We start from the raw sequence: 25304 nt of genomic DNA, 5'->3' as shown, positions 1-25304 counted from the left end.
ATCCCTATGTGGACTTTTTAAACAGTGTAATGGAACCTAATAATTTTATAAGAGAAAGTCTGTTTGCTAGATTAATTTCAATTTGTAAATGTTGATTAGTTTCATGCAAGGGTGTAATGACTTGGTGTGGAGGAAAATATGACACTGGCAATGGTTTTCAAAGACTAAAGCAGCTGTGTTATATAGCAGAGCTACTTAGAATTACAAAAGCAGCAGAGCTTGCTTTCAAATGATTCAGCTTTCAGGGGTTGAACACCAAAAGCTTTTAGTCTCTAGGGTGAAGTGACCCTAGAACACTTACAGCCGTATTCTTCGTAGTCTTTTGCACTCAACTCCCCATTTGTACCAAGTTGGTTTCCACACAAATGGGACAGGTTTCTGAACATTTCATGAAACTAAATGCAAGTTCCTAAGCACAATCTGTGCTAGTGATTTCTTGCAGATGACCTCCCTTGGAAGAGTAAGAATAACGCATGTTCCAGAGGAAAAGTGAAAGAGAAGTCCTAGAGTCTTTAACAACCTCATGGCACTCTTCACTGTGAATCTGGACAGATTCCAGATTGGGCGATTCCATTCTGTCTACCTAAATGTCCCAGAAATGTCACTTTCTGTTCTAATGCTGTAAGGTTGTGTTTCTGTCTGCTTTTAAACAATTGGCGTGCCTTTTCCCCTGAGATGATAGCTTTTCAATGGTAAGTGAGCATCTGATTGAGGGAGGAAAGCAGGCGAGTGGTATATATTTGGGTGTATAAGTTGGTGGTGTATGAGAGGTTTTTCTATTAACTTAATAGAACACTTCAGGCACCAATAGTGGGATAGGCCACTATAGGCTGTAGAATCATTATTATTTTCCATTGAACTAACACTGTATTTCAACAAAGACAACTATACACAAAAGTGAAAAATAATGGTGGCAACCTGCTTGCCCACTCTCACTTTTGCCTCCTTTTCAAGCAGTACGAAGTGGGAATCTGACAATCTACCATTCCTCTTCCTTCCTTAATTCAGACTCTTTTTCCTTCTACTGCCTGAACCTCAGAGGCTTCACCTGATCTTTTGAAAGGTGGCATGGAGTGGTTCCATTGATGGTACTGAGAACATTTTGTTATCTGTTAATTTGCATTTATAACAAGTTGGTATTCAGAGCTACCAATGGACCTTCTGGGGGAGGAGGACTGATCCTCAGTTGATGTAAATGGAATGGGTATTGACTTCAGTGAAGCTGCAGTGATTTACATCAGCTGAATAGCAGGGAACCCTCTTCTTTTCAATAAAATTAAAGGCTGTGCAGATTAAAAGAATCCTGCTTTCAGAGTAGAAATGCCCTCTCCCCTCCAGAAACCTGCTGAATGAAAGAAAATATTATTTGAGGAATTCATTTTGGTAACTTGAAAGGCTGGTTTCCAATGTTTCCTTTAATCTTTTCCAATGTTCTGCAGATTTTTTCCATCCAGGTGTGGAATAATTTTTATTTGCACACAGACATATGCAAACGTGCACCACCAGTAGGAACAAAACTTAGCTGTGAGTACTGTGCTAACCAGCTGGGCGGCACATGAATCTCTCCTGAGCAGCTGCACATTTTAAAGAGAACACTGCCTGTTTCCTATTTATAGCCACGACTCCAGTGGGTTTAATGTCCAGGTATGAGGAAATTAAAACACTGACCTGATTCTCCTTTTTTTCCGCATGTTTTTACACCAATGTAGCTGTTCATGTGACTAGATACTTTTGGTTTGCCACAGTCTAAGTGAAGAGGAATCAGGCCTGTCAACTTTGCAATGGTAAATTTAGTTTTACCCATGATGGTCTTTGGAAGGGTGACCATTTTCACATGTAACAAAAAACAGGACTGTGTAGCATTTTAAGGACTAACAAGATGGTTTAATATGTGATGAGCTTTTGTGGGCCAGACCCACTTCCTCAGATCAAATAGTGGAAGAAAATTGTCACAACTATATATACCAAAGGATACAATTAAAAAAATGAACACATATCATAGAATCATAGAATAATAGGACTGGAAGGGACCTCAAGAGGTCATTGAGTCCAGCCTCCCGCCCTCAAGGCAGGACCAAGCTCCGTCTACACCATCCCTGACAGATGTCTATCTAACCTGTTCTTAAATATCTCCAGAGAGGGAGATTCCACCACCTCCCTTGGCAATTTATTCCAATATTTGACCACCCTGACAGTTAGGAATTTTTTCCTAATGTCCAATCTAAACCTCCCCTGCTGCACTTTAAGCCCATTACTCCTTGTCCTGTCCTCAGAAACCAAGAGGAACAAATTTTCTCCTTCCTCCTTGTGACACCCTTTTAGATATTTGAAAACCGCTATCATGTCCCCCCTTAATCTTCTTTTTTCCAAACTAAACAAGCCCAGTTCATGAAGCCTGGCTTCATAGGTCATGTTCTCTAGACCTTTAATCATTCTTGTCGCTCTTCTCTGTACCCTTTCCAATTTCTCCACATCTTTCTTGAAATGTGGCGCCCAGAACTGGACACAGTACTCCAGCTGAGGCCTAACTAGTGCAGAGTAGAGCGGCAGAATGACTTCACGAGTTTTGCTTACAACACACCTGTTGATACAACCTAGAATCATATTTGCTTTTTTTGCAACAGCATCACACTGTTGACTCATATTCAACTTGTGGTCCACTATGACCCCTAGATCCCTTTCCTCCATGCTCCTTCCTAGACAGTCGCTTCCCATCTTGTATGTATGGAACTGATTGTTCCTTCCTAAGTGGAGCACTTTGCATTTCTCTTTATTAAACCTCATCCTGTTTACCTCTGACCATTTCTCTAACTTGCTAAGGTCATTTTGAATTATGTCCCTATCCTCCAAAGAAGTCGCAACCCCACCCAGTTTGGTATCAAAAGGACAAATCAAAAAGGACAAATCAAATTTCAGAACAGAAGGGGGATGGAGGGTGCAGGAAGGGGGACAGGTAAATGTCTGTGAGCTAATGATATTAGAGGTGATAATTGGGGAAGCTCTCTTTGTAATGGGTACACAGTCCTGTTTTTTGTTTCAGCTACACCAGACTAACACAGCTACATTTCTACCATTTTCACATGTGACTTTGATGGATAATGCCCTGTTTTCATATAATGGGGTCACTCCACTTACTAAGTGCTGTGCCAGTTAAACTGGGGTTAAAGTGAGATTGGGCTGAGTTTTCAACAGTGAAACAAAACATGGGCAAAGGGAATGTCAGTCAAATATTTGTTCTTTTGTTAGAAATAACTTTAGAGAAGAACAAGTGCAATATGAAATGTTGAATCACACTATCTTTTACAAAGACTAAAAAGGTTGGACATGAAGTAGGATTTTGGGATTTGAGCTGTGGATAGGTTTCTGTTTAAATGGAGTCTCCTGACCAGGTAGACTGTGATAACTATGAGGCTAGGCAAATATCGTTGGAAACAGTAAAACTTCAGTGCTATGTAATAGCACCCGATAGAATTTGAAATGTCAGACTAACATGGTAGACACATTGCTTATGTGCAGGTTTTTTTAAAATAAAAGATCTGCAGTCCTGTGCAGATGACTTTTAAATGAATCCATGAACATTGATACATTCCCTGCCAAGGTGCAATATCATTGATCACAACTGGGGCCCATTGTTAGTAAAGCTTCAACAACATTTGTATTAACAAGTCACCTTTGTATCGTAAAAAGGCAGAGGGTTGATAGGCATTAAAAAAACAGCTGCATCATAGCAAGCAGCCAAGAACACAATGGGTGTCAATAGGAGGTAAAACTACTCCAGCTGAGACAAGTGAAGAAGAAAAATGAAACAGGAGGATTTGTTCCAGCAGCTCTGTCTAATTGTTTATTCCCTCCTAATTCCAGCCTATGCATTTGAAGGCCATGACTTGCTGTCATTGGGAAAAAAAAAATAAAATCAAAGGTTGTGCTTTCTAGGTTTTGCCTCACTGTGAATGGATGGAGTTTTGAGACCTGGGGGGCTCTGCGGAGAGCAATGGGGTGGTACTTCTTCCTGATTAGTTATAAGGCATTTACTTTAGATAAGTGCTGTTTGAGTGTATGACCTCATAAGTGGCTCCAACCACCACTAATAGTCTGCTTCAGAGAGGAAATTAGGTTCCATTAATGGAGCCACAGCATGAAATGAGATGTAACATGCTAGTCAGGAATTTGAGGACAGGCTGGAGAGGGGTTTTTTTTAAGCCTACAAACAGAATAACTCAAAATGTGAGGCTAGCATGCTCAACATGCAATAGAATGTTTGCACATACTCAGCTCGTGCCTATAAAATGGCTGTTCAGGCTTCCTGTGCTTGGAATGGTTTTTAGACAGGATGGGTATCAGTGCTCCATCAATGGGACTTAGCAATCTCTTTCTTTGCTGGGAGCTGGTGTACCAATGTAGCAACACAGAAACAATCCTCCCGGTGTAGATGCACAGCACTGGTTTGCCCACGTATGGCTAGCATTGGTTTTAAGCTGGTGTAATTTTCACTGGTGCCCCTGGTTTTCAACAGCGTCTAACCACTGGCACTGCCTGGAAGTCATTATGCTGGCAGAAATATGCCCAATATAGCCAGACTCAGGCTATGTCTACACTACTTTTTTTGTCGGAAGAGGCAATGCAAATGAAGCGCTCATTAGCATTTTCTCTCACTTCATTTGCATAATCTATTCTGATACGTTTTTGCTCAAGAGGTTTTTGCACAAAAACATGCTGTATGGATGTGTCCTTATACAAAGGATCCAGAGAGGAATAAGGATCTTGTGCAAAAAAGAGGTTTTTGCACAAAACAGACACGTCCACACTGCATGTTGTTATACAAAAACCTCTTGCGCAAAACCAGATTGGAATAGATTATGCAAATGAAGAGTGAGAAAATGCTAAACAGCGCTTCATTTTCGTTGCCTCTTCCGACAAAACACGTAGTGTAGACATACAGTATAAGGTGTTTTGTACATCTAAAAGATGGATAAAAAGAAATCAATGGTATCAAAATCTAAAATAGCTAATCTTGTGCAGATTGAAGCACATCCTTGCTAACTCCCATGCAGGCCTTGTCTAAAATAGAAAGATACCGTATGTGTGTGGGGGAGGGCAGGGGGAGTTCACTTCTTTGGCATCTATCCTTCCTCAGATCAGGATTATTTATATCATGGCTCTGAATAAGATCAGATGGCAAGATGTAAAAATGCCTAGGTTTATTCAGCAGCAGAGCTTCACCATTGCTAGCACTGATGCAATTGCACTGTTGCTGAAAAACAGGAAAGATATGTCCTATAATCCATGAAAGGTTCATTTATGACTAAGACGTATACAAAATCCACTGTAGATGATAACCAGCCTGCCACAAAAGTAGCATTATTAGTATTATTTTTTCACACTGAAATGTATTAAGCACTGCTGTTTCCTCTAGTTTTGAGTTTGCCAAACTGGACTAATTTTATTTAGTTTTCAACAATTATGTGCTAACTTTCCTTTGATGATAGAATGAGTAAAACTTGGCAGACCATTTGTACACTGCTTTTCTGAATATTTAAATTGGGTGGGCCCTGATCACAAATGTCTTATGGTATTGGTTGTGATTCTTTAACTGGCTGAGTTGAAATAATTGGATTGAATATGTGTAAAATATTTGAACCCTTGTAATTTCAGAAAATTTATCACACAAAGTGAACTAGTAAAAATTTGTTTAAAAACATGAAAAATATAGCACCAAGACCTTTATTACACTAGTGCATAAGCACATGAACTCTCAAATTAAAACATACTACTCATGAACTTGGAGTTAAGTGACTAAATGTTTCCAGGAACAAAGCCTAGTTTTGTCCAGCTCTACCTGACAATGCTTGAAAGTCTTTGTGTGAATGAAAGAATGGTGGTGAGAGAAACATTTTTTTCATTAGAAACTGGTTCATTTAAAAAGCAATATTAAAGTTGTTTTTAATGAAGATCTTCACCCCAAAACCATATATGTACCTTTACAATGCAGCTTCCAATACAGAAATATTTTAATTTACTAGCATTAAAGATAGTCTTTATGAGGGCTACCTACCGATTTTATTTCAGTTTACAAGCTGAAAGAATGTAACTGAGGAATCCCAGGTCTTGAATAACTGGAGGCTGGACTTTTCTTTGAGAAGGTATGTTGCATTGATTCTTGAAGTGAACATAGGTACTTGGTGCAGTTTCATGCTAATCAGGATTTCCAAGGAAATGTTGTCCACTTCTTTTCCTAGTGACAGCTGGGGAGAAAAATACTACTTTAAAATAATTAATTAAATATCTCGGTGTGTTAAAGCATTAAAATAGCAACACTGGATTAATGAATATGTACTGATTTTCCCACTCCCTGGCCAAACACTCTCTCTGGTGTCATAAAGTACACCAACAGCTAACTAATGGGATAGCAAATGTATTTAATTCATAAATAATTTGAAAACCAGTTGTACTTCCTACCAGGTCAGCCTTCAGCACTTGAGGAAGGGATGAAAGGAGCCAGAACTTTAATAGCCATAGCTCACTCCAGGTGCAGGGTCCTGAGGCAGAGCAGATGGTGTAAATGCAACCCTGCCAGCATATGCCCTGCTGAAAAAGTGGTACTCGTCAGAGAAAAAAAAATCCTGGTGTTCCTTGGTTTGCTGCACACCGTAGTGTAGCTGCAAGATTATAAAGTGATGATGCCAATTTTGATACAAGATCAGTCAGTCAAGCTGCTTGAGCCAGACAATCTGATTATATTTGCATAGTCTTTAAAGTTTGTTACTGGCCAGATGGAATTATTCCCCCACCAAAACCTAAATGTTGCAGGTGAACTTGTTTCTATCTTGTCAATAATTATAAAGACTTTGTAAACTTTTGTCACCACCACAGTTGAAAAGTTGGATGTACTGAATTGTTTTATAGGAACATGGTGCATTTTACAGTGCTCTCTCTCTCTCTCTTTCTTTCTCTCTCTCTCTTCCCCTCCCCCATATTTTTTATTAAAATTCTGGATTGTTTTTCTTTGCAACGGTGCCTCTTTTGAGTACTCTGAAAGGCTGGCCACAAATCTGTCAAAGCCTAAGTGCAGTGAATTTGGTGGCTTACCACCTAGTGCACTCCTGTCCATATATACTACTTGTCCTGAGGAGAAACCATTGCCTAGTGGGTAAAGCAAGGGACTGGGAATCAGGGTTCCTGCATTCTATTCCTGGCTCCCATTGACTTATTATGTGGTCTCCCCATTCACCCCTTTGACCCCATCTGTGAAATAGGGATAATATTTTTACCAGCTGGTATACAGTTAAGCATTATAAAGAACTGGGATCTTTGCATGAAAGTGTGAACCATTCATTGGATATGATATAAAATCACTACAGAATTGACTGAATTCCGCATAATTGTCAGATGTCAGTCTCTACTCAAAAGGTATTGCAAGAACTATATAAGGAAGCCTGCACTTGTTCCTATTGTAACAAAGCCCTGAATCCATGTCTCACTTTCAGGAGCACTAAAAATCATTTATATTTAAATATTGCTGGTCCCTCTTTTCTTTTTAATATTAGAGGGAAACAGATTACTTATTCTGGAAACAAGTTAAATATGTAACCATTTAAAAACAGATGAACCTGCTACCCGATTTCACTTCACTGGTAGTGACAAATCTTAGGAATTCTGGGTCCATTTTTGGGAACATTATCTGCTTCTGTTATTATCCTCTAATTCCATAAAGAAAGGGGATCACAGCATCATTCTGTTGTATACAAGACACTTTTTTTTTAATTGAAACTCCATTCAGTAAATCTGCTGCAGGTTAAGAACTGATCACCGGTCCCATGACTATTTGAAACACGCTCTGGCCACTGACCTCAGTTGTTACCACCCTCCTTTCCCAATATGCCACAGATTTGTAGTTACATTCTCTCTGGGAGCTCTTGAAGCTGTAGGAGGCTGGACGTGACATTGGCTCTGATCCCAGTGCCCTCACACATGACCCCAATCAGCTTCGCTACAATTCTCATGATACCCACAGGGTTTCCAGATGGAAAAGAGAAAAATAAATGTTATCAGCACAATCCAAATGGAAAAGGCTGATTTTTTACCATAGATGTGCTCTGCTTTGATGCTGATGCACAGGAGTTTAAAAAAAATTATTATTATTATTTTAATGAATTGTTATTTCCTTCTGTTTCATCAACATATTACAGTGTATTAATGCAAGGGTAACGTTTGCTTTTATTGCCAGATTCCTTCTCAGATTTAAAAAAAAGTTCTTTAAAACATACCTGAACCTTCAATATGTTTGGAACATCATACATCACAAGGTCTCGGTGCTATATTTATGTCAATTCTCCCACATTAACGCTAGCCATGTTGCATGTGCCAGGAATACAGGATTGGGCTCAAAAGTTGCTGTTAGCATGTGCACTAGCAAATACAGGTTTCAGCTACATTAAATAGACTGTAGTAGCAAGTATTAACTTATGGAGTCCCGTAATAAATACGAAACAACCTTGTCTTAGAAGAGGAAGACCTGTTGAACCATAAGTGTTGAGCTTTCCTTGCACGTTAATATTGAAAGGGCACAGCCAAATACATTTTATGAGAGAGGGTTCAACTGTCCATTACAAACAGTGAAAGTAACATTTTGTACAAAAATCAATTACAAGTATACATGAACTTCTTTATTTACATGTACATGTGATCAGAATATGAAATGTGTAAATGTCTATGTCCTTTACTTAGCAAGTTGTGACGAAAAGACCCTTTTCAAATAAATCTGTCAGCAATTATATATATGGATGTCTCTTTCAGAAATGTTGCAGTCGTTTATTTGCCTTTGATGGGGTGGTTATTTTGAAAAATATGTTATTCTTCAGCATTTTATTTTGGTTGTAGTAACAAAGGGGCAGATCAGAATACAAAGTAAATAAACTTTTCTTAGTCTCTATAATCCAACTTTACTGTCTTCTTTCAAATGGAATTTGTTGCCATTTCCCTTTTAATCAAACTTATTTTTCAAACTGGCGTTATCAAATGGATAATATTAAATAAATACTTCTATTGTCCTGAAATAATGTAACATGAAATGCATGTGTCTTGCTATGGGTCGATAACTAAGGGTATGTCTACACTACAGCACTGATTCGAACTAACTTAATTCGAATTAGTTAATTCGAACTAAGCTAATTCGAATTAGTGCATATAGACCTAAAAACTAGTTCAAATTAGCATTTTGCTAATTCGAACTAGCATGTCCACATTGAGTGGACCCTGAACCGAGGTTAAGGCTGGCCAGAAGCAGTGCCGGCAGGGCATCAGATTAGGACTCAGAGTGTGGAGCTGCTGTCTCAGGCTAGCCGAGGGCTGTGCTTAAAGGGACCCGACCCCCACCCCGGGCAGACTGTTCTCAGGGGTTCCCCGCTTGCAAAGCAGTCCTGGCTTGGAGTGCCCTGAGTGCCCACACTTGGCACATCACAGCACTCGGCCATCAGCCCGGCTGCACTTGCTCCAGGCTGCCATACGGGGGGGGGTGTCAATTGGAGGGCTGCAGGAGAGCTTCCACCCCGAGGAGCCCGCAGAGCCACCCAAGTCCTCCCCATCGGGGGCTCGTACCCCATTCCTCTGTCACCTCCTTCCAATTACCCCTCCCTAGCCCCCCTTCCTGATGTACAAAATAAAGGACACGTGTGGTCAAAAATAGAAACTCTCTTTATTGAACAAAACTTGGGGAGACTGGGAAAAGGAGGTGGGAGAGGGGAAGAGAGAGGGTGGGAGAGGGGAGGGCAACTAAAATGATCAGGGGTTTGGAACAGGTCCCATATAAAGAGAGGCTAAAGAGACTGGGACTTTTCAGCTTAGAAAAGAGGAGACTGAGGGGGGATATGATAGATGTCTATAAAAGCATGAGTGGTGTGGAGAGGGTGCATAAAGAAAAGTTCTTCATTAGTGCCCATAATAGAAGGACTAGAGGACACCAGATGAAATGAATGGGTAGCAGGCTTCAAACTAATAACAGAAAGTTCTTCTTCACAAAGCAAATAGTCAACCTGTGGAACTCCTTGCTGCAGGAGGCTGTGACGGCTAGAACTATAACAGAGTTTAAAGAGAAGTTAGATAAAGTCATGGAGGTTGGGTCCATGGAGTGGTATTAGCCAGGGGGTAGAAATGGTGTCCCCGGCCTCTGTTTGTGGAAGGCTGGAGATGGATGGCATGAGACAAATGGCTTGGTCATTGTTTCGGTCCATCCCCTCCAGGGTCCCTAGTGTTGGTCACTGTCGGCAGATAGGCTACTGGGCTAGATGGACCTTTGGTCTGACCCAGTACAGCCATTCTAGGCTCAGGGTCAAGGGTCTCACTGGACCACCCTGATTTTCATGCAAACCTGCTCCTGGGTGGCCAGGCTGGCAGCTATCCTGCCCTAGATGGCCACTTTCCTGTGCCTAGTGTGGACGTCGTGGATGAGGTCCACGATCTCCGCACTAGACCAGGCGGGCGCCCGCCTCTTGCGGACCCGGGCAGGCTCCCGGGAGCCGCCAGCCTGGTCCCGGGAAGATGCGGAGGGCTTGGTGGCAGCGGGTAGCTTGTTCGTGCTGTGCCAGGTATAGGGTATGCTGGCTGGGTGCTGGCAGGCTTGCACCTGGCACGGGCACCGTAGCCAGACCGTGCCCCTTTAAGGGCTCCGGGGCCGGGAGGGGGGCAGACGAGTTTCCCTGGTGGTGCCCAGAGTGGCCACCAGAGAAAGCTGGGAACGGGTAGCCTCCTACTGGTTTGAATTAAGTGGCTACACAGCCCTTAATTCGAACTGCCTAATTTGAACTAGGCGTTAGTCCTCGTAGAATGAGGTTTACCTAGTTCGAATTAAGCGCTCCGCTAGTTCGAATTAAGTTCGAACTAGCTGTTTGTATGTGTAGCACCTATCAAAGTTAATTCGAACTAACGTGTGTTAGTTCGAATTAACTTTGTAGTGTAGACATACCCTAACTGCTTTCCTGGTCTTATAGAATCATACTCCATGTTTAGAGACAAAACAATTTTGCATAGTCATAGAATGTGTTTCAACTGCCATTTTTGTCTCTTCCTTGGAACTTCTCACCTCTCTACTGTCTTAAGAGATGAACACCACCATGGAGACAATAGTAAACAACTGTAACTTTAAGAGGAGAAGTGAAGCTATCTGAAGTTCACACTTTGGGTATGTCTACACTGCAAGGTTATTTTGGAATACTGGAGGTATCCGGAAATAGCTACCTTGCATCCAAGGAATGCGTCTGCTATTTTGAAATAATTTTCGAATAATGGATGCTCTATTTTGCCATCCCTGTAAACCTTGTTCCACGAGGAATAAGGGATGTCTCGAAATAGTGCTTTATTTCAAAATTTGGCACTGTGTAGACGCGCCAAATTTCAAAATAGACTATTTCAAAATAAAATCAAACTAAGACACACAATTTGCATTAAAGTGCAGTTTAGACCCTTTATACCCTTTGTCTGTAAAAAGGGATCTTCATTTCATGATGGGAAAATTGGCTGGATGGCAGTGGTGCTATATTGATAGTCCAAGAATCTGCAATCTTCAATGGACCCACAGCGGATAACATACACCTCTGTGCAGGGGATTAGTGCAATACGAGTTGCACTTGAGGGATGCACAACCATATCTTAGATGTCAGTACATGATGAATTTCACCCCCCCCCCCTCCTTTCCCCAACTGGTTAATTCCAGGACAGGTTTCTGATCAGTAGAGGTCTCATCTCTGTCAGAAGAGATCAGTAGGGGGAAGAAGGGCTGTTTTGTTTCCAAGCCTCTACAATCTTTGGCTTCTCTGCTGGGATTTCCAACCGTGCTATGAATTAATAAATAATTGTGACAAATTGTCAGTCCTCAATTAACTCCCATTTTTATCAATTTTGTAAACACAACATTGGCCTCTCCACAACAAATTTGTTTTATGGATAGCAATAAAAAAGATAACTGTGTGGAATGGCTACAGGTGTTGCTTGTCTGCAGATGGACTTGAACATGGGACCTCTGGGGCTTGGTGCGTGAACCTACAGTACATGAGCTAAAAGCCAATGGCCTGTTAGCTGAGGCTGTAGAGCAGACTTATTCTCTCTGTAAGTGGTTTTGGTTCCATTATATGGGACAGTATGCCACACAGGAGGTGTGTGGGTTACATATGTAATCTATCAATCCACAGAGAGTGGTATACGTCACAGGATATGGCTATATTAATTAGCTCAAAGACCAAACAGATCTGGTCTGGTTAATATGTAATTGCAATCTCACCAACATAAACTAGTTTGCTCCCTGCTGAGTCTTTTAGGAAACCAAAGTGTACTAACACAATTCGAGAATAAACCCACAAGGGGAAATTAAAGTGAATGCTCTTGATTAATTCATTAAAGTTCCATTTTTAAACAATCAGACACTGGGGGTATGTCTAGACTACATGCCTCTGGCGACAGAGGCATGTAGATTAGGCTACCCGGCATAAGAAAATGAAGCGGCGATTTAAATAATCGCCACTTCATTTAAATTTAAATGGCTGCCGCGCTGAGCTGATTAGCTGTTTTTTGGCTCAGCACGGTTGTCTGGACTCTCCGCGGTTGACATCAAAGGCATTTGTCGACTTCCCAGGTATGCCTCCTGGGATGAGGTTTACCTGGGAGGTCAACAAATGCCTTTGATGTCGACCGTGGAGAGTCCAGACTACTACACTGAGCCGACAAACAGCTGATCGGTTCAGGGTGGCAGCCATTTAAATTTAAATGAAGCGGCGATTATTTAAATCGCCGCTTCATTTTCCTATGCCGGGTAGCTTAATCTACATGCCTCTGTCGCCAGAGGCATGTAGTCTAGACGTACCCTGGGACTTTACCTGGACAAAGCTTCTTGAAAGTCAGTTTCCATTGGCAGGTTGTTTTGGGCAGCCACGTGACAGTATTCTCCCCCAGAAGGCGCACACATAGAATAGACCATCATTACAAAGGCCTGGGCATTGGATGATACATTCGAAATGGGGGCACACTCACCGCATTAGCACAGCCCTTTATCTGTATGTGCAAATCGCTATTTGCTAGCATAAAGGCAATATTTGCATACACATTTTGTGCAGATCATCTGTTGTGTGGGATCTTTACATTTGGCCCTGTATCTTTATTTGAATCTCTACTTTAACAATCTCTTCTGAATATGATGCTTTATTAATATAGCAATAAAGAGACTATCAGGCTGGAATGGGACCTCAAGAGGTTGTCTCCTGCTGAGGCAAGAGTAAGTCTACCTTGTTGTTTTCCATATTTTATACTATTAAAATATACTTTATACTACTTCGGAAACGGGCATAGTCATGTGATAACTATATCACTTACCTCAGGCCACAATCATGCAAACAGTGAATACATAAGTAACTTTACTGGCATTGAGTAGTCCCATTGGATAATTTTACTTGCATGTGTACAAGTTTGCAGGATCAGGGCCTTAAAGCAGCGAGCATTAAATAAAAGGGTGATGCATGAAATCAGCAGTGTGCTGAACCATACGAAACTAGCATCATCATCTCCCCTTTTTTAATAACAGCCAGGTATTTTTACTGCCAGATACATGCTGGGTTTTTGACAACATTTATATGACATGCAATGGCCAGTGAGATTAATCACAGATCTGTATTCTTTAAAGATACCCAGGAGGATAGACTTCTGAGCCTGCTTTCAATATAAAGATAGTTTTCCAAACTGTGACTCAACACACTGCACATTCTTGCAAATCTTTCACTTTTAACATGTCTGCTTAATAAAATTGCTCTTCTTGACAGTGAAAAATTGGACCTATCACTGTGTTACCATCCCCTGTTTGTATATTTTTTCCTCTGCAACCATCTAGACTTTTGAGAGCCACTACATTCAGCGAGAGGCAATGATGCTATTACAGCCTGACAAGGGCATATTGAGCTACTTGAGGCATAGCTCTCACAAGTTCGCTTATCATTTTATCTTCTGGAATGGGCCTTGCAATAGAAATAATTAGAAAGTGATGGCTAAAATGACACAACAGAGCTCAGCCTGAGAGCTTAGAGAGGGAGCAGCAATTATGAACAAGAGAGCCAGAGTGCAGTTTTTGTGTTTCAATTAGCACTGAAAGCAGCAACAAGTAAATCCATTCGGCAAACAAAGAACATTTCAAGAGGTGGTTTCACAAGAAAAAATTAAAATCAATCTTTACTCATATCTTCGGCTATTCCAATCAGCCTGATCAGAAAATTCCACGGTACAAACCAGCGTTAGGATTGCTATACAGTAACACCTTTTGCCCTGAAGGATCCTAAATGCTTTGCAAACAATGCCCTGGAATACAGCACCTGCCGAAGTGTAGTCACCACCCTTGAGCTAAATTGAGAACCTGTGTGCAGCTCTCTGGACAGCAGTGTTGAGGAGAAGTCCTGGTGGCCGGCCTCACAGGGCTAATCTGCACTCTTAAAGCACCAGGGGCTCCTTCATGTCCATGCAGTACAGAGAACAGGTCAGCTTTTTAGGGTCTCATTTAGGACCTGAGGGCTAGGTTGCCATTTTAGGCACTGCACAATCCCAGACTAGCCACAGGAAATGCTATTACTTGAAGACACCACCATCAATAGTCTCTTGTCCGAGGAAGGCAGTGCTTTACTTCTGGCGTTGATCAGCAGCCAATTATGACCCTGGATTAGCTGTCCTGGTCAGTCTCTGCCCAATCCACACCCACCTGTTCTGGAGAGGGAGGAAGAAAGAGAGTGGCCCCACTTACTCCTATGGATCTGTGCATAGGATAAGTTAGACTGTTTTTCACAGTAAATTGCAGTATGGTAACATTTAGATTGTCTGGCATAATGTGGCATCTCAGAATGCTAGTCCATAGTGAAGAAATACCTAAATACATCTGAATCTGCATGAGAATATCACAATCTTGCATGTGCTCACCTAATGCTGTGGATCTGTACCGTATGGTATTGTCCTGTACAACTGACATCATGGGGCTTAGCAAGGAAACAGTGCTGAGTCAACACGGCACGAATAAGCCAGGCTTCCTTTCTCATGTCTCTTTCCTTTGAAGTCAAGCCGAAGCATGCTCAGCTGGGCTCAGTGGGGGGGTGGAAGGTTTGAATATTCAGATTTCATCTCTGTTTAGATAGAGCAGTTTTGAGATGCAGGAATTTCTTACAACGTACAATTGCTGGAGGAAGGGGAATGAATCTCCAGGAGCTACATCACCCTACCCTCCATTATGCTAACCAGTGCAATCCTCATGTCAGATATTAATGGCCACTTGGATGTGAAAGCCTGAGATCAGACACTTTTAACAGGACTTCCTAATGGCTCCTCTGATGCTGCATCTTCTTGCTTCAGCACCATGGCTGCACACTGCAGCAGACAAGTTTCAGACTGTCGGACGTAATTAATGTTGCTGTAAAGTTGATTTTTTTTAAAGCATTATGGCCTTTCTCAGTAACTGGCTTGCTCAGATTTGAAGTGCAGACAAATGTGAAAGTTAGGAGCATTATGAGAATAGCATGCATTGCGTAGGCCATTCACACACTATGTGCCTTTGAGACACTTGCTCAAGGAATGTAAAGGTTAAAAAGGTAGGTGAATCACCCCCTTCTGCATTCAAAAAGAAAATAATTCAGAGTTCAAATAAGCAGAAATAAACCCTTTAATCCTGATGCATAAGTATTTAGATCCAGATTTTGAGAAGAGTGGGTTTAATTCACAGTGTGTTGCTTTCTGTGGGTGAAATTCATTATGACTCATAAAAAATGTATCTACTGTAGTGCATGGGGTTCAATAGGCATGGGTATGCCATGGTATATAGGTTAGACTGAAACTTGGTGTTGCTCTGTGTAAAGGATGTTATCCCAGAATCATCCCAGGGAAGGACTCATGCCTCTGCCTTGCCCCAGGGGAAGTAATCTCTGCTACTCCTTTATCAGGGAGAGATTATTTTTTCCCACTGACTGGCATGTTGAAAAGGGAGGAGCAAGCCCTGGTTCTACCCACACCTTGTTCCTTGCCTGCATGCACAAGGATAGAGAAGAATAGTGGTTTTCTGAGTTTGCTGTCTCCAGCCCATATGCAGAGAATGGCAAGCTGGGTAAACCATGCTGGAGAGTTGAGTAGGAGGGTGGCTGTATGCTTCATTACTCCTCTGCATGACCGTGCAGGACAAGTGACAACCGTGCCTCTAATTATTCATTCCCTAAAAGTAGCATTTCTTATTTTGTTGGCAGTTTTTTCTTGTCCCTCATCAGGCATCCTGTGAGTAGAAAAGCAGTGATTGAATGGGTCCGGCAACGTTAGCACCGTCTAATTCCTGGGTCCCTGCTGCATAATTTAGGACTAATGTGCTGCTTACGACACAGGGCCTGTCTATGTGCTTCAAGACAGACCATTGATTTTCGTTGTGAAAATCACTGGAGTATTGTAATTTTAGTGAGGGAAGAATGATACTTATCAGCTATCTGAATGTGTGCGAGAGACCCACACCCCCAGCCCCTGCATGTACATAGTGGGTGATGCTTCCTATTATTAAATGATTTCTTGATGTATAAGTCTATTTACATTTGTGGCGTCATAAAAAGCGATGCACCTTAAGTCACATAAGACAACATGTACTCATCCCTCATTCCTTTTCTTAGCCCATTTTACCATATAGAAAAGAAAATTAAAACCCCTACCGTGGAAGGCATAACGCAGGTGTCATTTACTCAGCATTACAATACTTTAGTTTCAGTCTCAGTCAGAGGCGACTTGGTATTGATCCGGCTTTGAATCAAAGTGACTACCATTAAAACTGGGGTATTAGACCTACATTCTATTGATTGCTGTTTAGGTTTCTTAACATTCATAAAAATACATTTCTAACCCAGCATGGGCAGCATTGAAAGGGTGGGCGACTGCGGCTAACATCCGTATCTTCTCTATGCAATTAAATGTGCATCACATACTTTATTATGAAAGCTGGCGAACAAGAAAGGCACATTCAGCGTCATATGTTATGGCACAATCCCTCTCTAGTGGAGCAAACAATGAGACCATTATACAAGATGACATATTTTTTGTTTCTAATATATTCTGCCTCTTTGTTTCTGTGTATGCTTAAATAACAGGCACAGATGTACTATTTCCAAAGGTCTTTGACTTGTCATGAGAATACTATCCTTACCAGTAAAATAAATTGATTACTAGTGACAATGTTTACTGTTATACAAAGAACACAGCTCTGGTGGCCTTTGTTACATTTTAAAGGAAAGGTGATTATTTCTTCCTTATGACAGTTCAAATGGTTTGCCATGTGAATATGGAAAGATTTTTACTGATGAATATGCAACGATGTGGCAACATGCCTGGTAGCTAGATCTTCAAATAGAGCATTGGTTATGTTTTAGCCGAGAGTTGAGGGAAAGAGAGAGACAATCACAAAAGGTTCAAAAATTGATCATGAGACAGTTGTTAAAATCCAGTGTTTTGTGCTTACTGTGTAACAGCAGCTTGTTATGTGTCATATCAGACTGGTGACTTGTTTAGGCAGAAAGCAGCTCCACTCAGGGGAGTCACTGTACGTCATGGTAAGGCCACCATGTTCTTTGATAATATTTATGTCCAGGATTTATTATTTTTATTCTATTTTCTCTTGGCCTTTTGAACAGTAACATCATCAGGAAACAGACTGGGGGCACCTTGATCCAGGGTCGATTTTTTGTTTGTTTGTTTGGTTTGGTTTGGGTCTTTTCCCTCCTCCTTTTATAGTAACCAGATGTATGTTGTGATTCTCTGGGGAACAGTATAGCTGGGGAAGGAACCACAAAAGCGAAAGATACAACATTACAACCATACAGGGATAAGGAAATAAGGAAAAGAAGAGAGAATATAAACAGAATGTGGAATTTTAAAATATCTAGTAACTACTATAGTAAAAGTGCCACATTATGTGTTTGTTTATTTTTGTTTTATCCTATAGGTTATACATCCTAAGCCAGAATGATCTTCTACTTTTTCATGTTTCTGATCACTTTCAGAGAAAATACTCAACTGGGTAGCTGTCAGATTATTGAGTGGCCCATGGAAGTCAGCAGCTCCTTTGGTAAGTGAAAAATTTGGCTGCTAAATATTTTAATATTGCTGCCTGAAATATAATTAGATGTGGATTCCTGTATCGGACAACGCTCCGGTTCCTGAAAGCATTCCAGGCCAACTTCACTCTGCCTTCATTCTGCATTGTACTGTACCTGCTGGTACATCTAGAGTATAACCTGTACAATTTATTTTTTGTGGTTCACTTACTGCACAATCATGGAACTAGATACATAACACAGCAATAATAAGTGCCAATATTAAGACAGTAATCTTTTTTCAAGATCTGGCAAAGTAGCTTGATTGTTATCAGTGTGTTTTTCCATGACACATAGTAGTCCAATAATTATTTTTGGCAAATTATGACCGATTTTAAAGGACTAAAATTCACTTGCTGTTGTTCAAAAAACCAATTGTCAGAGTTGTCACAAACAATTTCTACAGTTGAAACTATTATAAATTTGGGATACTTCTAATGTATATTTTATTTTAAAAAATCTGTCACTTTTGTGTTTCAATAGCTCTCAAATAAATTAAAAATACTACATTATTCTGACTAGGAATTGGTAGATTATAGCATGTGAATCTGGACTTTGCAGAGCAAAGTGAGTGAGACAGAAATAACATCAGAAATACAGTATCCCTTTAACTTCCTCAGTGGAAACGATCATTTGCTCACAATCATTTTCAAAAAAGTTCTCTTCCTCCTGACCTCATGTAAAAATAATTTGGGATCTTCTCCAATTTAATGTACACCGCTGTAAATATTTTGTGTAATGAGCTTGGAAACAAGCCATTTGCTCCCCTTAGAAACTCCTCTGGGTTCTCCCTTGATTGCGGTTCACATCATGCTGCTAAACAGCAATTTAGGACACAAATCAGGCTGCTTGGTGATTGCAGTTCAGTTCACTCTGCAATTCCCTGATCAGCAAGGTGCTGCTCTCCAGGCTATGACCTGGGCCTCACAGTGACACTGTTGAGTTATTTATTATTCAGAGGCTGAAATTACCAATATTCAGTCCACCTCAGCAGATTTCCACCTACCCGTATGCAACATATTTACTTGATCACACAGCAAACATCAAATCGCTTTATCTAAATAATTATTATTATTTCACCTAATATGTATGACAGCTACTCATTTCTTTGGCATATGTCATTTGCCTTCCCTTTTATCATATCCTCTTGGCCATGGCTGTGATAGTATCATAAACCTATTTGATATCTTTCATTGAGAAAGCTCTTTCTTGCAGGATGTTCTCTCAGGCTGGTAAATGAACATTGACTTCACCTGTTTCCAAAGTTGTTTGGCTTTGCCAAATAGTTACTCGGTGGGGCAGCTCTATCCTAAACCCTATGCCATTCAGCATTTCAGTCCTGCTCCCTTCTCCTATTACTCACCATTAAGTCCGTCCTTGTGTTGCACCAACACTTTTATCCTTGTTCATATCTGCACTCTGTTGTTGTGGGGTTTGTTTGTTTTTGTCATTACCCAGAAGCAACTGTTTCTTGCCTGGTTTAATATACAATGCATCTCTCTGCAGGGTCAAAACTAACTAGCATTGAGTCTAAGCTGTGAAAAACTAGTGCACTTTGCATAAGGAGTATTTGAATATGAAAATGAGTTTGCCACCAGGAGACTCTACCTTTCTCCTCCCCTCCGCCCCCCCCCCCCCCCCCAAAAAAAAAATTCCAGACCAGAATGTGGAATGTTTTCCTTTTTTCATGAAACCACAAAACAGGGCTGCTTTGGCTAATCTTGGATGATGAAAATTGTTTGCATACAGCTGTGATTTTCTTGGCTGTTGCCTCCAGCTGCTGTATAAACAGACTCAGAGGGGAAAATGAGAACAGGTCGGGTATATTTCACTTTTTTCATGCCCTATTTTATCATCACAAATATAAGGATATCTAGCCACTTTCCATGAGCTAAGACTACTTAAGTTAGCCACAGGCACCCACAGAATATTAGTTCTTCATTGAAACTCAGGATAATTTCAGTGCAAATGGACACTTTTCTACTGTACGCCTAAGGCCCAGTGTTTGACAGTGCTGATTGCCCCGTCACACCATTGACCTTAACTGGGGTTGTGTTGCTCAGTATTTCAGGCCCCAAATGACAAGGCTAAATTCTCTGGTTAGAAAAATTCTCATCCTGGTGTTTGCAGGTAGGTGATGGGTAAACTTTAAAAGCTTTGTATAGATGAGCCTCTCTAGCCTAGAAAACAATCTAGAAATTGTGGCATTGCTGAGGTAACCCAACATCTCCCCCATTCCCTTCCTGGGGGAGTTGGGGGAGGGAAGAAGGTGAGAGAACAGTGAACTTCATTTGTCACCTTCAGGAAAATGTTTGCTTCCAGGTTTGTTTTTCCTCTCTTAAACAAGCTTGGGTGAATTCTCTTATCCTTCCTGCCACTCCCTGGTTGCTTCTAAAGCCTTCCCTGCCTCCCATAAAAGTCGATAGAGATGATCCATATTTTAGAGAGTCTTCTGTGCTTTCTCTGGTTTTCATCGCCCTTTTTCAGTATTTCTTCAGTTACCTCTGGTATCCCAGCACTTGCTTTAGGCTTCCTCTCTTAATAGACTTCCCTCAATTTGCCTCTCTTCCAGTTTTCAGCTCTTCCTCTCCATGCATCTTCTCTCATGCTAATCTCCCCTTGCCATTTGCATCTCAACCTATCTCTGCTAAACAATGCTTCTAGTCACATGGCATAAGATTAGCCAGTCATGACCGACAGAGAGCCAGTGTGACTTGATCCACCTGTTTAGCCCAATAAATGTTGCACAAATTCCAAATTTACCATGAATAACAGCTTGCAAAAGTTTTAATAAGCAGTGGAAGAAAGTTTTTAGGTCTTAAGACCGGTAACTTCTTAGTTAAATCCTAGAAATAAAGCTCATCTTTGGCATCTTCTCATTTGGTCCCATAGAAACTTGTGTACTTTCAAGAACAGAACCCAAAGAGAATGAGTAGAAGCTGGCTGGAAGATGAAACATGACATTGACTCTTTAGAGCTTCTCAATGTAAAGCTCACTCACTCTTTCCCATCATTACTCTGCCGTGATACATGATCACAGCCTACACATCTAATTTTTCAATATTAAAAGTGAAAAATATTTCTATCTGAAAGGGGGAAGACATGGGATTATCACTTTATAATATCTACCAGCTTGCATATACCACATTATTGCAAGGATTGCTACAACTAATCAGGATTTCACATTTCACGCTAGTAAGCCAAACAGCTTCTGTGAGATATAAGTAAATGAAAATTCATGATTTAATATTGTGCCCAAGAGCCAGCTTTACTACCAGTGCTTTATAATTATTTATAGCTGTAAACTATCAAAGGGAATTGCTTACCACCTCTTTACATTACATGGTAATTGATGTGAAGTGAGCCATTGCATCCCCTGCTGACCCCAGTCTACTGGAAGTCAGATGGATTATAGCTAACTCAATTATGATTGATATTATCAGAATTCATGATACACAACATGGCATAACAGGCTTTCTAAGTGTATTTATTGATCATTTCTCTGTGTGTGTGCACACACACTTTCAAGGCAGTCACAATGGAACTATTTCTAACAGGATAGAGAAACAGTAGTACCAGCAGCTTCCATGTGTAAATATTCCTCACTGATAGCATTGCCTTTGTGATGATTCTCTCTTCAGGGATCTGCCAGTATTTTTACAAGAAACCCTATTTTCACTGGTTTATACTCTAAAATAATAGCAGGACACTATTTACCATACACACTCTGAGTGGCACATTTTTATTGCGCCAGCTTGAAATTTTCCTCAATGTCATTAATGGGCTTTGGAATCCAGATCTTTAATGTTCTGTACATCCTTAATTAGTATGAAACAAGTGATAACATTGATGAGTTCTGCAATTTGCTTCTTCTCGCTGTCTCTCAAAATCGAGCAGATAATCTCTAGGCTGGTAGCTGGAGGGGGGTAGTTGTGGGGTTTGAAGATGCTAGTAGGTACAATATAATCTGTTAAAGACATGATTAGAAAATATATCGGGAACCTCAATCATGTTACACCTTAGACTGTTTTTGCTAGATGTCATTACAAAGATTGAAAGGCCTATCACAACGTTGTAAAAAGTTGTAACAGACAATGTCAAATAATTATTGCTGTGCAGTATCTGTTACCACCACCCGTAAAGAATTACTTAACTGATGAACAGTGTTAGGAGGAATTTATAAACTTATGGAGGAAAACAGGATGACTTCATAGCCAAATACTTGTAATTCCAATGATTGACATTATGAGAGATCAGGCCTGTTTAAATGAGAGGGTTTTAAAGTCCACAGGGGAAAGCCCATTCATCTACTATCCTTATCACTTTTCTAAGCTTTCCCTCTTCTTCTCGCCCTCTTGCTTTTATGGCCTTCCAAAGGGAGTGGTGGGGCCAAAATAACTAACTAAATTCATGAGTGAGCATGATACATTATGAGGGGAGAGGTATGATGAGATTGTCTGCAGTAGCATGTTGCCCATCAGTAATTACTAGTAGCAAATAGCTCCAACCGCCAGAGATGGGGAGGGTTCTGAGTTAGCACAGTGAATTCTTTCCCAGATGTTTGCCTGGGGGGGATCTTGCCATTATGCTCAAGGTCTAACTGATGCCCATATGTGGGGTCGGGAAGAATTTCCCCCAGGTCACATTGGCAGAGCCCCTGGAGTTTTTAAACTCCTCAGCAGCATGGGGCGCAGTTCACTTGTGGTTTGAACTAGCCTAAGTGGGTGAAGTTTGTAACTTGGCGTCTTCAGATCATGATTTCAGGACTTCAGTAACTCACGCGGCGTGTCTTTTGCAAGAGTAGGAGGGTGAGGTTCTGTGCCCTGTGATGTGCATGAAGGTTGACTGGATAAACAGAATGATCCCATCGGACTTTAAAGTCTCTGGCCTAGTCTACACTACACCCAGCAGATCAATTTAAGATACACAACTCCAGCTACACAAAATCCCTACCTGGAGTCAGCTTACCTTAAACGGAGCTTTGGCAGTATCCGTACAGCTGCTCCCATCAGCTTCCCTTACTCCTTGCAGAACGAGGAGTATTAGATGCTGCGGGGGGGGGGGGGAGGGCTGCTCTCAGCATTTGATTTGTGAGTCTATATCAGTGTTCCCTCTAAACTGCAGGGCAGCACAGCTTCACAGGTAATTAATCAGCCCCGCCCAGTCAGAGGCTCAGGGCTCCGTTCACGGAGCTGACTGACAGGTCAGGGCTGATTAATCACCTGTGAAGCTTTCCTGCTATGCAGTTTAGAAGGAACACTGGTCTATACTAGACCTGCTAAATTCAAGGTTAGAAGATCAACCTCCAGAGGGTTGATCTTCTCCCTAGTGTAGACATGCCCTATGAATCTAATCTGCCAGCCTAGCCATGCACCAAGCACTGCTTGGCCAGACAAGAAAATCTGTCTCTCTGTCACCTTCATGGTTTACAGAATCTATTGACCTGAGATCAGTTCAAGTTAAATGTCCAAATGGGAGCCAATATAAAGAAATGACCCCTTTTCTCAGGGCCGGCCCACAATATTTTGGCACCTGAAGTGGGGAGCTCAAATGATGCCTCCATGCCCCCTCGCTGGGGCCAAAACTTTGAAAGGTCTCAATTCTGCCTTCATCCTGTTCTACTCCTCTCATGGTACTGCTCTGCTACCTACATATGCACCAGCAGCAGACACAATTTTCTACACTCTGGGTCCTAATGGCATTCCCCCTCCACCCAAGTCTGGCACTTGAGGCAGCTGCCTCAGTTCACCTCATGGTAGGACCAGCCCTGCCTTTTCTTTCTGTGAAGCTGCTTTGTATAGGAACATACTAATCATAGTCTTAGGATCAACTCCAAGAGGTGGCATTATATAGAATACCTAAAATCTTCTCCAACCACAGCTATCTACTTGCTCTGTGTGAAGGAAGCCTCATTCGAGAAACTATGGATCTATATAAGCTCAAAAAATTCAACAGTCTTAAGAAATAACCTGTTTCCTGTCATTCATCCATATCTATAAATTCTTCTGCTAGCTGGTACAGACATTCCTGCTCTATTACACTATTCCAAAATGGTGGCAACATACTCATTCCATTTATCTGAACTATAAAAGCATAATAAGTGTCTTGCTCTTGACACTGCTATTCAGATTATATCTTTCACTTTGTTGAAGTGCTAATTTCCAGTAGCAATTTGGGCTCCCAAATATGGAAACTTTTCTATTGATAAGGATCTGTGGGTTCATTTGATGTTTTCCTATTACTCAACACAGTTCTTAATGTAAATATCTAATAGCTTGTCATAGTCATATTCTTGGAGTATGTTATTTTAACTCAGCAGTTGGCCAACTTGATATCATTCAAATACTGCGATATAGGGCTAAATTGTGTTTCTCTGGATGACTTGCCAAAAGGTAACAAGTCTATTAACATATTTGCTTTTAAACCAGACTTCTCAGCAATAGGTTTTTAACACGCTGACCACGGGATTCTCTGATGGTTTAGCCCAGTAACTTTCATGCTTTTGTGACACATGACATGGAGTGCACGTGCTAGTGACTGACCCAGTGTTTAACAGTGATTCACCATAGGAAATAGTCTTTGAAATTCATAAATTCAAGGCAAGCCTGTTTTACTGGGACTGATAGTGCTGTATTAGTTGCTGGAAGTTAATGAGGTCCTGTGTTTGAGTACAACCAGATTAAAATGAAAAACGAACCACATTATATTCTGTTTCAACAATTATTATCAGTTGGTTGTAATATAAATATGCAAATTTTTCAGCTTGAACTTTAACATCCTCTGTAGAGACCATTCATCTCTTTAAAGTATTAATTTAAGTTGTAAAAGGATCCATACATCACTACATGTCATTTTGAAAACAAATATTAATCAATTTTACACTCTGAATTGCCACTGTGCAAGTGTAATGTCCATTATTTTGGAGCAAGTCAGTGGCAAGAAATTTACATATTCATCTTTGGCTTAAGAAATCCTATGATAATACAAGTACAACACAAGAAATTCAACAGACTTAAGACCTTATCATCATCTATTGAATGGCATAAAGACTGCCTTTGCATTCTCAACGCAATGGTATGCAGATTAGGTATATATGTCTCATTCCTATCTGTATAACCTTGAAAGCCAGTGACAGCTGAAGTGTAGTCATAAGTTTTATCTCTCACAAACAAATAAACATCT

At 40.9% G+C, this 25304-nt stretch overlaps 1 long non-coding RNA gene across 4 annotated transcripts in view; it reads left to right on the top strand.

The window, feature by feature from the left end:
• LOC102447669 (uncharacterized) overlaps positions 1 to 25304 on the top strand; it is a 210210-nt gene that overhangs the window by 110058 nt on the left and 74848 nt on the right. For all 4 annotated transcript variants that reach the window (XR_012906729.1, XR_012906731.1, XR_012906730.1 and 1 more), the window contains one exon: positions 17972 to 18094. This is a non-coding gene — a long non-coding RNA (uncharacterized LOC102447669). The remainder of the gene's footprint in view (positions 1 to 17971; positions 18095 to 25304) is intronic.

Source organism: Pelodiscus sinensis, chromosome 12 (assembly GCF_049634645.1).
Source record: "Pelodiscus sinensis isolate JC-2024 chromosome 12, ASM4963464v1, whole genome shotgun sequence".
Taxonomy (NCBI): Eukaryota; Metazoa; Chordata; order Testudines; family Trionychidae; genus Pelodiscus; species Pelodiscus sinensis.
The sequence above is the reverse complement of the archived record's forward strand: the minus strand, read 5'-3'. Positions and strand labels throughout refer to the sequence as shown.